The sequence below is a fragment of the Schistocerca cancellata genome, chromosome 3 (genome assembly GCF_023864275.1).
Source record: "Schistocerca cancellata isolate TAMUIC-IGC-003103 chromosome 3, iqSchCanc2.1, whole genome shotgun sequence".
NCBI classification, from domain to species: domain Eukaryota; kingdom Metazoa; phylum Arthropoda; class Insecta; order Orthoptera; family Acrididae; genus Schistocerca; species Schistocerca cancellata.
The window spans coordinates 870,788,029-870,801,057 of record NC_064628.1 but is presented as its reverse complement, the minus strand read 5'-3'; positions in this window follow the sequence as shown (position 1 = coordinate 870,801,057).

Here is a 13,029-nt window from a genome sequence, read left to right as displayed (position 1 = left end):
CTAAGCCCCAGGGAAGAGCTGAAAAACAGACTCCCCGAAACGATACTCTTGCCAATATAAATCGGCATTGCGACTTTTGTATTGAATCCGGATGCAATTTCTGAGTTTCATCGTCAATGTGATGGTCGAAGGGTAACAGTAAACCTGCTGTGGTGCATCGGAGTGTAACACTAAGCACCCAGGGAAGAGCCAAAAAACAGGCTCCCTGAAACATTACTCTCGTCAATTTAAATCGGTATTGCGAATTTTGTATTGAAACCTGATGCAATTTCTGTGTTACATCGACAATATGATGGTCGAAGGTTAAGAGTAAACCTGCCGTGTTGCATCGGAGTCTAACACTGAGACCCCAGGGAAGAGCCAAAGAACAGACTCCCCGAAACGTTACTCTCGTCAATATAAAAATGCATTGCGAATATTGTATTGAAACCGGATGCACTTTTTGTGTTTCATCGTCAATGTGATGGCCGAAGGATAACAGTAAACCTGCTGTTGTGCATCGGAGTCTAACACTGAGCCCCCAGGGAAGAGCCAAAGAACAGACTCCCCGTAACATTACTCTCGTCAATATAAGTCGGCATTGCGAATTTTGCATTGAAACCGGTTGCAATTTCTGTGTTTCATCGTCAATGTGATCGTCGAAGGGTAACAGTAAACCTGCTGTGGTGCAACGGAGTCTCACACTGAGCCCCCAGGGAAGAGCCAAAAAACCGACACCCCTAAACGTTACTCTCGTCAATAATAATCGGCATTGCGAATTTTGTATTGGAACCGGATGCAATTTCTGTGTTTAATCGTCAATGTGATGGTCGAAGTGTAACAGTAAACCCGCTGTGGTGCATCGGAGTCTAACACTGGGCCCCCAGGGAAGAGCCAAAGTACATACTCTTCGAAACGGTACTCCTGTGGACAGAGATCGGCATTGTGAATTTTGTATTGATCCGGATGCAGTTTCTGTTTTTCATCGTCAGTGTGATGGTCGAAGGGTAACAGTAATCCTGCTCTGGTGCATTGGAGTCTCACACTGAGCCCCCAGAGAAGAGCCAAAGAACAGACTCCCCGAAACGTTACTCTCGTCAATATAAATCGGCATTGCGAATTTTGTATTGAAACCGGATGCAATTTCTGTGTTTCATCGTCAATGTGATGGTCGAAGGATAACAGTAAACCTTCTGTGTTGCATCGGAGTCTAACACTGAGCCCCCAGGGAAGAGCCAAAAAACAGACTCTCCGAAACGTTACTCTTGTCGATATAAATCGGCATTGCGAATTTTGTATTGAAACCGGATGCAATTTCTGTGTTGCATCGTCAATGTGATGGTCGACGGGTAACAGTAAACCTGCTGTGGTGCATCGGAGTCTAACACTGGGCGCCCAGGTAAGAGCCAAAGTATATACTCTTCGAAACGGTACTCCTGTGGACAGAAATCGGCATTGTGAATTTTGTAATGATCCGGATGCAATTTCTAAGTTTCATCGTCAATGTCATGGTCGAAGGGTAACAGTAAACCTGCAGTGGTGCATCGGAGTCTCACACTAAGCCCCCCGGGAAGATCCATAAAACAGACTACCCGAAAAATTACTCTCGTCAATATAAATCGACATTGCGAATTTTGTATTGAAACCGGATGCAATTTCTGTGTTTCATCGTCAATGTGATGGTCGAAGGGTAACAGTAAACCTGCCATGTAGCATCGGATTTTAACACTGAGCCACCAGGGAAGAGCCAAAAAACAGACTTTCGTAACGATACTCTCGTCAATATAAGTCGGCATTGCGACTTTTGTATTGACACCGGATGCAATTTCTGTGTATCATCGTCAATGTGATGGTCGAAGAGTAATTGTAAACCTGCTGTGGTGCATCGGAGTCTCATACTGAGCCCCCAGGGAAAAGCCAAAAAACTGACTCCCCGGAAGGTTACTTTCGTCAATATAAATCGGCATTGCGAATTTTGTATTGAAACCGGATGCAATTTCTGTGTTTCATCGTCAATGTGATGGTCGAAGGGTAACAGTAAAGCTGCTGTGGTGCATCGGAGTCGAACACTGAGCCCCCAGGGAAGAGCCAAAAAACAGGATCCCTGTACCATTACTCTCGTCAATATAAATCGGCATTGCTAATTTTGTATTGAAACCGGATGCAATTTCTGTGTTACATCATCAATGTGATGGTCGAAGGGTAAGAGTAAACCTGACGTGTTGCATCGGAGACCAACACTGAGCCCCCAGGGAAGAGCCAAAAAACAGACTCCTCGAAACGTTACTCTCGTCAATATAAATCGGCATTCCGAATTTTGCATCGAAACCGGAAGCAATTTCTGTGTTTCATCGTCAATGTGATGGCCGAAGGGTAACAGTAAACCTGCTGTGGTGCATCAGAGTCTAACACTGGGCCCCCAGGGAAGAGCCTAAGTACATACTCTTCGAACCGGTACTCCTGTGGACAGAAATCGGCATTGTGAATTTTGTATTGATCCGGATGCAATTTCTGTGTTTCATCGTCAATGTGATGGTCGAAGGGTAACAGTAAACCTGCTATGGTGCATAGGAGTCTCACACTAAGCCCCCAGGCAAGAGCCCAAAACAGTCCCCACGAATCGTTAATCTCGCCAATATAAATCGGCATTGCGAATTCTGTATTGAAACCGGAATCAATTTCTGTATTTCATCGTCAATGGGATGGTCGAAGGGTAACAGTAAACCTGCTGTGGTGCATCGGAGTCTCACACTGAACCCCCAGGGAAGAGCCAAAAAACAGACTCGCCGAAACGTTACTCTCGTCAATATAAATCGGCATTGCGAATTTTGTATTGAAACCGGATGCAATTTCTGTGTTTCATCGTCAATGTGATGGTCGATGGGTAACAGTAAACCTGCTGTGGTGCATCGGAGTCTAACACTGGGCGCCCAGGGAAGGGCCAAAGTACATACTCTTCGAAACGGTACTCCTGTGGACAGAAAACGGCATTGTGAATTTTGCAATGATCCGGATGCAATCTCTAAGTTTCATCGTCAATGTCATGGTCGAAGGGTAACAGTAAACCTGCAGTGGTGCATCGGAGTCTCACACTAAGCACCCCAGGAAGAGCCATAAAACAGACTCCCCGAAACGTTACTCTCGTCAATATACATCGACATTGCGAATTTTGTATTGAAACCGGATGTAATTTCTGTGTTTCATCGTCAATGTGATGGTCGAAGGGTAACAGTAAACCTGCCATGTAGCATCGGATTTTAACACTGAGCCACCAGGGAAGAGCCAAAAAACAGACTCCCCGTAACGTTACTCTCGTCAATATAAGTCGGCATTGCGACTTTTGTATTGACACCGGATGCAATTTCTGTCTTTCATCGTCAATGTGATGGTCGAAGGGTAATTGTAAACCTGCTGTGGTGCATCGGAGTCTCATACTGAGCCCCCAGGGAAGAGCCAAAAAACTGACTCCCCGGAAGGTTACTTTCGTCAATATAAATCGGCATTGCGAATTTTGTATTGATACCGGATGCAATTTCTGTGTTTCATCGTCAATGTGATGGTCGAAGGGTAACAGTAAAGCTGCTGTGGTGCATCGGAGTCGAACACTGAGCCCCCAGGGAAGAGCCAAAAAACAGGATCCCTGTACCATTACTCTCGTCAATATAAATCGGCATTGCTAATTTTGTATTGAAACCGGATGCAATTTCTGTGTTACATCATCAATGTGATGGTCGAAGGGTAAGAGTAAACCTGACGTGTTGCATCGGAGACCAACACTGAGCCCCCAGGGAAGAGCCAAAAAACAGACTCCTCGAAACGTTACTCTCGTCAATATAAATCGGCATTCCGAATTTTGCATCGAAACCGGAAGCAATTTCTTTGTTTCATCGTCAATGTGATGGCCGAAGGGTAACAGTAAACCTGCTGTGGTGCATCGGAGTCTAACACTGGGCCCCCAGGGAAGAGCCTAAGTACATACTCTTCGAACCGGTACTCCTGTGGACAGAAATCGGCATTGTGAATTTTGTATTGCTCCGGATGCAATTTCTGTGTTTCATCGTCAATGTGATGGTCGAAGGGTAACAGTAAACCTGCTATGGTGCATCGGAGTCTCACACTAAGCCCCCAGGCAAGAGCCCAAAACAGTCCCCACGAATCGTTAATCTCGCCAATATAAATCGGCATTGCGAATTTTGTATTGAAACCGGAATCAATTTCTGTATTTCATCGTCAATGGGATGGTCGAAGGGTAATAGTAAACCTGCTGTGGTGCATCGGAGTCTCACACTGAACCCCCAGGGAAGAGCCAAAAAACAGACTCGCCGAAACGTTACTCTCGTCAATATAAATCGGCATTGCGAATTTTGTATTGAAACCGGATGCAATTTCTGTGTTTCATCGTCAATGTGATGGTCGACGGGTAACAGTAAACCTGCTGTGGTGCATCGGAGTCTAACACTGGGCGCCCAGGGAAGGGCCAAAGTACATACTCTTCGAAACGGTACTCCTGTGGACAGAAAACGGCATTGTGAATTTTGCAATGATCCGGATGCAATCTCTAAGTTTCATCGTCAATGTCATGGTCGAAGGGTAACAGTAAACCTGCAGTGGTGCATCGGAGTCTCACACTAAGCCCCCCAGGAAGAGCCATAAAACAGACTCCCCGAAACGTTACTCTCGTCAATATACATCGACATTGCGAATTTTGTATTGAAACCGGATGCAATTTCTGTGTTTCATCGTCAATGTGATGGTCGAAGGGTAACAGTAAACCTGCCGTGTAGCATCGGAGTTTAACACTGGGCCACCAGGGAAGAGCCAAAAAACAGACTCCCCGTAACGTTACTCTCGTCAATGTAAGTCGGCATTGCGAATTTTGTATTGACACCGGATGCAATTTCTGTGTTACATCATCAATGTGATGGTCGAAGGGTAAGAGTAAACCTGCCGTGTTGCATCGGAGACCAACACTGAGCCCCCAGGGAAGAGCCAAAAAACAGACTCCCCGAAACGTTACTCTCGTCAATATAAATCGGCATTGCGAATTTTGCATCGAAACCGGAAGCAATTTCTGTGTTTCATCGTCAATGTGATGGCCGAAGGGTAACAGTAAACCTGCTGTGGTGCATCGGAGTCTAACACTAGGCCCCCAGGGAAGAGCCAAAGTACATACTCTTCGTACCGGTACTCCTGTGGACAGAAATCGACATTGTGAATTTTGTATTGATCCGGATGCAATTTCTGTGTTTCATCGTCAATGTGATGGTCGAAGGGTAACAGTAAACCTGCTATGGTGCATCGGAGTCTCACACTGAGCCCCCAGGCAAGAGCCCAAAACAGCCCCCCCGAATCGTTAATCTCGCCAATATAAATCGGCATTGCGAATTTTGTATTGAAACCGGACGCAATTTCTGTATTTCATCGTCAATGTGATGGTCGAAGGGTAACAGTAAACCTGCTGTGGTGCATCGGAGTCTCACACTGAACCCCCAAAGAAGAGCCAAAAAACAGACTCCCCGAAACGTCAGTCTCGTCAATATAAATCGGCATTGCGAATTTTGTATTGAAACCGAATGCAATTTCTGTGTTTCATCGTCATTGTGATGGTCGAAGGGTAAGAGTAAACCTGCCGTGTTGCATCGGAGTCTAAAACTGAGCCCCCAGGAAAGAGCCAAAAAACAGACTCCCCGAAACGTTACTCTCGTCAATATAAATCGGTATTGCGAATTTTGTATTGAAGCCGGATGCAATTTCTGTGTTTCATCGGCAATGTCATGGCCAAAGGGTAACAGTAAACCTGCTGTGGTGCATCGGAGTCTAACACTGGCCCCCCAGGGAAGAGCCAAAGTACATACTCTTCGAAACGGTACTCCTGTGGGCAGAAATCGACATTGTGAATTTTATATTGATGCGGATGCATTATCTGTGTTTCATCGTCAATGTGATGGTCGAAGGGTAACAGTAAACCTGCTTTGGTGCATTGGAGTCTCACACTGAGCCCCAGGGAACAGCCAAAAGACAGACTCCTCGAAACGTTACTCTCGTCAATATAAATCGGCATTGCGATTTTTGTATTGAAACCGGATGCGATTTCTGTGTTTCATCGTCAATTTGATGGTCGAAGCTTAACAGTAAACCTGCTGTGGTGCATCGGAGTCTAACACTGAGCCCACAGGGAAGAGCCAAAAAAACAGATTCCCCGAAACGTTACTCTCGTCAATATAAGTCGGCATTGCGAATTTTGTATTGAAACCGGATGAAATTTCTGTCTTTCATCGTCAATTTATGGTCGAAGGGTAACAGTAAACCTGCTGTGGTGCATCGGAGTCTCACACTGGACCACAGGAAAGAGCCAAAGACAGACTCCCGAAACGTTACTCTCGTCAATATAAATCGGCATTGCGAATTTTGTATTGAAACCGGATGCAATTTCTGTGTTTCATCGTCAATGTGATGGTCGAAGGGTAACAGTAAACCTGCTGTGGTGCATAGGAGTCTCACACTGAGCCCCCAGGGAAGAGCCAAAAAACAGACTCCCCGAAACTTTACTCTCGTCAATATAAATCGGCATTGCGAATTTTGAGTTGAAACCGGATGCAATTTCTGTGTTTAATCGTCAATGTGATGGTCGAAGGGTGACAGAAAACCTCCTGTGGTCCATCGGAGTCTAACACTGGGCCCCCAGGGAAGAGAAAAATACATACTCTTCGAAACGGTACTCCTGTGCACAGAAATCGGATTTGTGAATTTTGTATTGATCCGGTTGGTATTTCTGTGTTTCATCGTCAATGTAATGGTTGAAGGGTAACAGTATCCCTGCTGTGGTGAATTGGAGTCTCACTCTGAGCCCCCAGGAAGGAGCCAAAAAAAAGACTCCCCGAAATGTTGCTCTCGTCAATATAAATCGGCATTGTGAATTTTGTATTGACACCGGATGCAATCTCTGTGTTTCATCGTCAATGTGATGGTCGAAGGGTAACAGTAAAGCTGCTGAGGTGCATCGGAGTCTTATACAGAGCCCCCAGGGAAGAGCCATGGAACAGATTTCCCGAAACAATACTCTCGTCAATACAAATCGGCATTGCGAATTTTGTATTGAAACCGGATGCAATTTCTGTGTTTCATCGTCAATGTGATGGTCGAAGGGTAACAGTAAACCTGCTGTGGTACATCGGAGTCTAACACTGGGCCGCCAGGGAAGAGCCAAAAATACATACTCTTCGAAACGGTACTCCTGTAGACAGAAATCGGCATTGTGAATTTTGTAATGATCCGGATGCAATTTCTAAGTTTCATCGTCAATAAGATGGTCGAAGGGTAACAGTAAACCTGCTGTGGTGCATCGGAGTCTAACACTGAGCCCCCAGGGAAGATCCAAATAACAGACTCCCTGAAACGTTTCTCTCGTCAATATAAATCGGCATTGAGAATTTTGCATTGAATTCGAATGCAATTTCTGTGTTTCATCGTCAATCTGATGGTCGAATTGTAACAGTAAACCTGCTGTGGTGCATCGGAGTCTATCACTGGGCCCCCAGGGAGGAGCCAAATTACATACGCTTCGAAAAGGTACTCCTGTGGACAGAAATCGGCATTGTGAATTTTGTATTGATTCCCGGTGCAATTTCTGTTTTCATCATCATTGTGATGGACCAAGCGTTACAGTAAACCAGCTGTGGTATCGGAGTCTAACACTGACCCCTAGGGAAGAGCCATATAGCAGACTCTCCGAAACGTTATTCTCGTCAAAATAAATCATCATTGCGAATTTTGTATTGAATCTGGTTGCAATTTCTGTGTTTCATCGTCAATGTGATGGTCGAAGGGTAACGGTAAACCTGCTGTGATGCATCGGAGACTAACACTGGGCCCCCAGGGAAGAGCCAAAGTACAAACACTTCAAAACGGTTCTCCTGTGGACAGAAAACGGCATTGTGAATTTAGTATTGATTCCCGATGCAATTTCTGTGTTTCATCGTCAATGTGATGGTCGAAGGGTAACAGTAAACAGGCTGGGGTGCATCGGAGTCTAACACTGGGCCCCCTGGGAAGAGCCAAAGAACATACTTTTAGAAACGGTACTCCTGTGGACCGCAATCGGCATTGTGAATTTTGTATTGATTCTCGATGCAATTTCTGTGTTACATCGTCAATGTGATGGTCGAAGGGTTACAGTAAACCTGCTGTGTTGCATCGGAGTCTAACTCTTAGCCCCCAGGGACGATCCAAAGAACAGACTCCCCGAAACGCTACTCTCGTCAATATAAATCGGCATTGCGAATTTTGTATTGAATCCGGATGCAATTTCTGTGTTTCATCTTCAATCTGATGGGCGAAGGATAACAGTAAACCTGATGTGGTGCATCGGAGTCTAACACTGGGTCCCCATAGAAGAGCCTAAGTACATACTCCTCGAAACGGTACTCCTGTGGACAGAAATCGGCATTGTGAATTTTGTATTGATTCCCAAGGCAATTTCTGTTTTCATCGTCAATGTGATGGACCAAGGGCTACAGTAAACAAGCTGTGGGACATCGGAGTCTAACACTGACCCCCAGAGAAGAGCCAAAAAGCAGACTCCCCGAAAAGTTACTCTCGTCAAATTAAATCATCATTGCGAATTTTGTATTGAATCTGGATGCAATTTCTGTGTTTCATCGTCAATTTGATGGTCGAAGGGTAACGGTAAACCTCCTGTGGTGCATCGGAGACTAACACTGGGCCCCCAGGGAAGAGCTAAAGTACAAACACTTCGAAACGGTTCTCCTGTGGACAGAAGTCGGCATTGTGAATTTTGTGTTGATTCCCGATGCAATTTCTGTGTTTCATCGTCAATGTGATGGTCGAAGGGTAACAGTAAACCCGCTGGGGTGCATCGGAGTCTAACACTTGGCCCCCTGGGAAGCGCCAAAGTACATATTCTTAGAAACGGTACTCCTGTGGACCGTAATCGGCATTGTGAATTTTGTAATGATTCCCGATGCAATTACTGTGTTACATCGTCAATGTGATGGTCGAAGGGTTACAGTAAACCTCCTGTGGTGCAACGGAGTCTAACACTGAGCCCCCAGGGAAGAGCCAAAGTACATACTTTTCGAAACGGTACTCCTGTGGACAGAAATCGGCATTTCGAATTTTGTATTGAATCCGGATGCAATTTCTGTGTTTCATCGTGAATGTGATGGTCAAAGCGTTACAGTAAACCTGCTGTGGTGCATCGGAGTCTAACACTGAGCCCCCAGGGAAGAGCCAAAGAACAAACTTCCCGTAACATTTCTCTCGTCAATATAAATCGGCATTTCGAATTTTGTATTGATTTCGGATGCAATTTCTGTGTTTCATCGTCAATCTGATGGTGGAATTGTAACAGTAAAACTGATGTGGTGCATCGGAGTCTAACACTGAGCCCCAGAAAAGAGCCAAAAAACAGACTCCCTGAAACGTTACTCTCGTCAATATAAATCTGCATTGCGAATATTGTATTTAATCCGGAAGCAATTTCTGTGTTTCATCGTCAATGGGATGGTCGAAGGGTAACAGTAAACCTACTGGCGTGCATCGGAGTCTAACACTGGGCCCCCAGGGAAGAGCCAAAGAACAGACTCCCCGAAACGTTACTCTCGTCAATATAAATCGGCATTTCGAATATTGTATTTAATCCCGATGAAATTTCAGTGTTTCATCGTCAATGGGATGGTCGAAGGGTAACAGTAACCCTGCTAGGGTGCATCGGAGTCTAACACTGGGCCCCCAGGGAAGAGGCAAAGTACATACTCTTAGAAACAGTACCCCTGTGGACAGATATCGACATGTGAATTTTGTATTAATTCCCGATCCAATTTCTGTGTTTCTTCGTCAATGAGATGGTCGATGTGTTACAGTAATCCTGCTGTGGTGCGTCGGAGTCTAACACTGAGCCCTCAGGGAAGAGCCAAAAACATACTCTTCTAAACGGTACTCCTGTGGACATAAATCGGCATGTCGAATTTTGTATTGAATCCGGATGCAGCTTCTGTGTTTCTTCGTCAATGAGATGGTCGAAGCATTACAGTAAACCTGCTGTGGTCCATCGGATTCCAAGACTGAGCCCCCAGTGAAGATCCAAAGAACAGACTCCCCGAAACGTTACTCTCGTCAATATAAATCGTCATTGCGAATTTTGTATTGCATCCGGATGCAATATCTGCGTTTCATCGTCAATGTGATGGTCGAAGGGATACAGCAAACCTGTTGTAGTGCATCGGAGCCTAACACTGGGCCCCCAGGGAAGACCCAAAGTTTATACTCTTCGACACGGTACTCCTGTGGACAGTAATCGGCATTGTGAATTTTTTATTGATTCCCGATGCGATTTCTCTGTTTCATCGTCAATGTGATTGTCAAAGGGTTACAGTAAACCTGCTGTGGTGCATCGGAGTCTAACACTGAGCCCCCAGGGAAGAGCTAAAGTACATACTTTTCGAAACGGTACTCCTGTGGACAAAAATCGGCATTGTGTATTTTGTATTGATTCCCGAAGCAATTTCTGTGTTTCATCGTCAATGTGATGCTCGAAGGGTAACAGTAAACCTGATGTGGTGCATCGGAGTCTAACACTGGGCCCCCAGGGAATAGCCAACGTACATACTCTTCGAAACGGTTCTCCTGTGGACAGAAATCGGCATTGTGAATTTTGTATTGATTCCCGATGCAATTTCAATGTGTTATCATCAATGTGATGGTCGAAGGGTAACATTAAACCCGCTGGGGTGCATCGGAGTTTAACACTGACCCCCCAGGGAAAAGCCAAAGTACATTCTCTTCGAAACTGTACTCCTGTGGACAGAAATCGGCATTTCGAAATTAGTATTGAATCCGGATGCAATTTCTGTGTGTCAAGGTGAATGTGATGGTCGAAGCGTTACAGTAAACCTGCAGTGGTGCATCGGAGTCTAACACTGAGCCCCCAGGGAGGATCCAAAAAACAGACTCCCTGAAACGTTACTCCAGTCAATATAAATCGGCATTGCGAATTTTGTATTGAATTCGAATGCAATTTCTGTGTTTCATCGCCAATCTGGCGGTCGAAGGGTAACAGTAAACCTGATGTGGTGCATCGGAGTCTAACACTGGGCCCCCAGGGAAGAGCCAAACTACATACTCTTCGAAACGTTACTCCTGTGGACAGAAATCGGCATTAAGAATTTTGTATTGATTCCCGATGCAATTTCTGTGTTTCATCATCAATCTGATGGTCGAAGGGTTACATTAAACCTGCTGTGGTGCATCGGAGTCTAACACTGAGCCCCCAGGGAAGAGCTAAAGCACATACTGTTCGAAACGGTACTCCTGTGGACAGAAATCGGCATTGTGTATTTTGTATTGATTCCCGATGCAATTTCTGTGTTTCATCGTCAATGTGATGCTCGAAGGATAACAGTAAACCTGCTGTTGTGCATCGGAGTCTAACACTGGGCCCCCAGGGAAGAGGCAAAGTACATACTCTTCGAAACGGTACTCCTGTGGACTCATATTGGCATTGTGAATTTTGTATTAATTTCCGATGCAATTTCTGAGTTTCATCGTCAATCTGATGGTCCAAGGGTTACAGTAAACCTGCTGTGGTGCAACGGAGTCTAACACTGAGCCCCTAGGGAAGAGCCAAAAACAGACTATCCGAAACGTTACTCTCGTCAATATAAATCGGCATTGCGAATTTTGTATTTAATCCGGATGCAATTTCTGTGTTTCATCGTCAATGTGATGGACTAAGGGTAACAGTAAACCCGCTGGGGTGCATCGGAGTCTAACACTGGGCCCTCAGGGAAGAGCCAAAGTACATACTCTTAGAAACAGTACTCCTGTGGACAGATATCGACATGTGAATTTTGTATTGAATCCGGATGCAACTTCTGTGTTTCATGGTCAATGTGATGGTCAAAGCGTTACAGTATATCTGCTGTGCCGCATCGGAGTCTAACCCTGAGCCCCCAGGGAAGAACAAAAAAAAGAGACTCCTCGAAACGTTACTTTCGTCAATATAAATCGGCATTGCGAATTTTGTATTGAATCCGGATGCAATTTCTGTGTTTCATCATCAATCTGATGGTCGAAGGGTAACAATAAAACTGATGTGGTGCATCGGAGGCTAACACTGGGCCCCGAGGGAAGAGCCAACGTACATACTCTTCGACGCGGTACTCCAGTGAACAGAAATCTGCATTGTGAATTTTGTATTGATTACCGATGCAATTTCTGTTTTCATCGTCAATGTGATGGTCGAAGGGTAACAGTAAACCTGCTGTGGTGCATCGTAGTCTAACACTGAGCCCCCAGGGAAGATCCCAAGAACAGACTCCCCGAAATGTTACTCTCGTCAATACAAATCGGCATGGCCAATTTTGTATTGAATTCGGATGCAATTTCTGTGTTTCTTCGTCAACGTGATGGTCGAAGGGTAACAGTAGACCTCCTGTGGTGCATCGGAGTCTAGCACAGACCCCCAGGGAAGAGCCAAAGTACATTCTCTTCGACAGCGTACTCCTATGGACACAAATCGGCATTGCGAATTTTGTATCGATTCCTGATGCAATTTCTGTGTTTCATCGTCAATGTGATATTCGAAGCGTTACAGTAAACGTGCTGTGCTGCATCGGAGTCCAACACTGAGCTCACAGGGAAGATCCAAAGAACAGACTCCCCGAAACGCTGCTCTCGTCGATATAAATCGGCTTTGCGGAATTTGCATTGAATCTGGATGCAATTTCTGTGTTTCATCGTCAATTTGATGCTCGAAGGGTAACAGTAAACCTGCTGTTGTGCATCGGAGTCTAACACTGGGCCCCCAGGGAGTGGCCAAAGTACAAACTCTATGAAACCGTTCTCCTGTGGACAGAAATCGGCATTTGAATTTTGTATTGACTCCCGATCCAATTTCAATGTTTCATCGTCAATAAGATGGTCGAAGGGTAACAGTAAACCCGCTGGGGTGCATCGGAGTCTAACACTGAGCCCCTAGGGAAGAGCCATAGTACATACGCTTCGAAACGGTACTCCTGTGGACAGAAATCG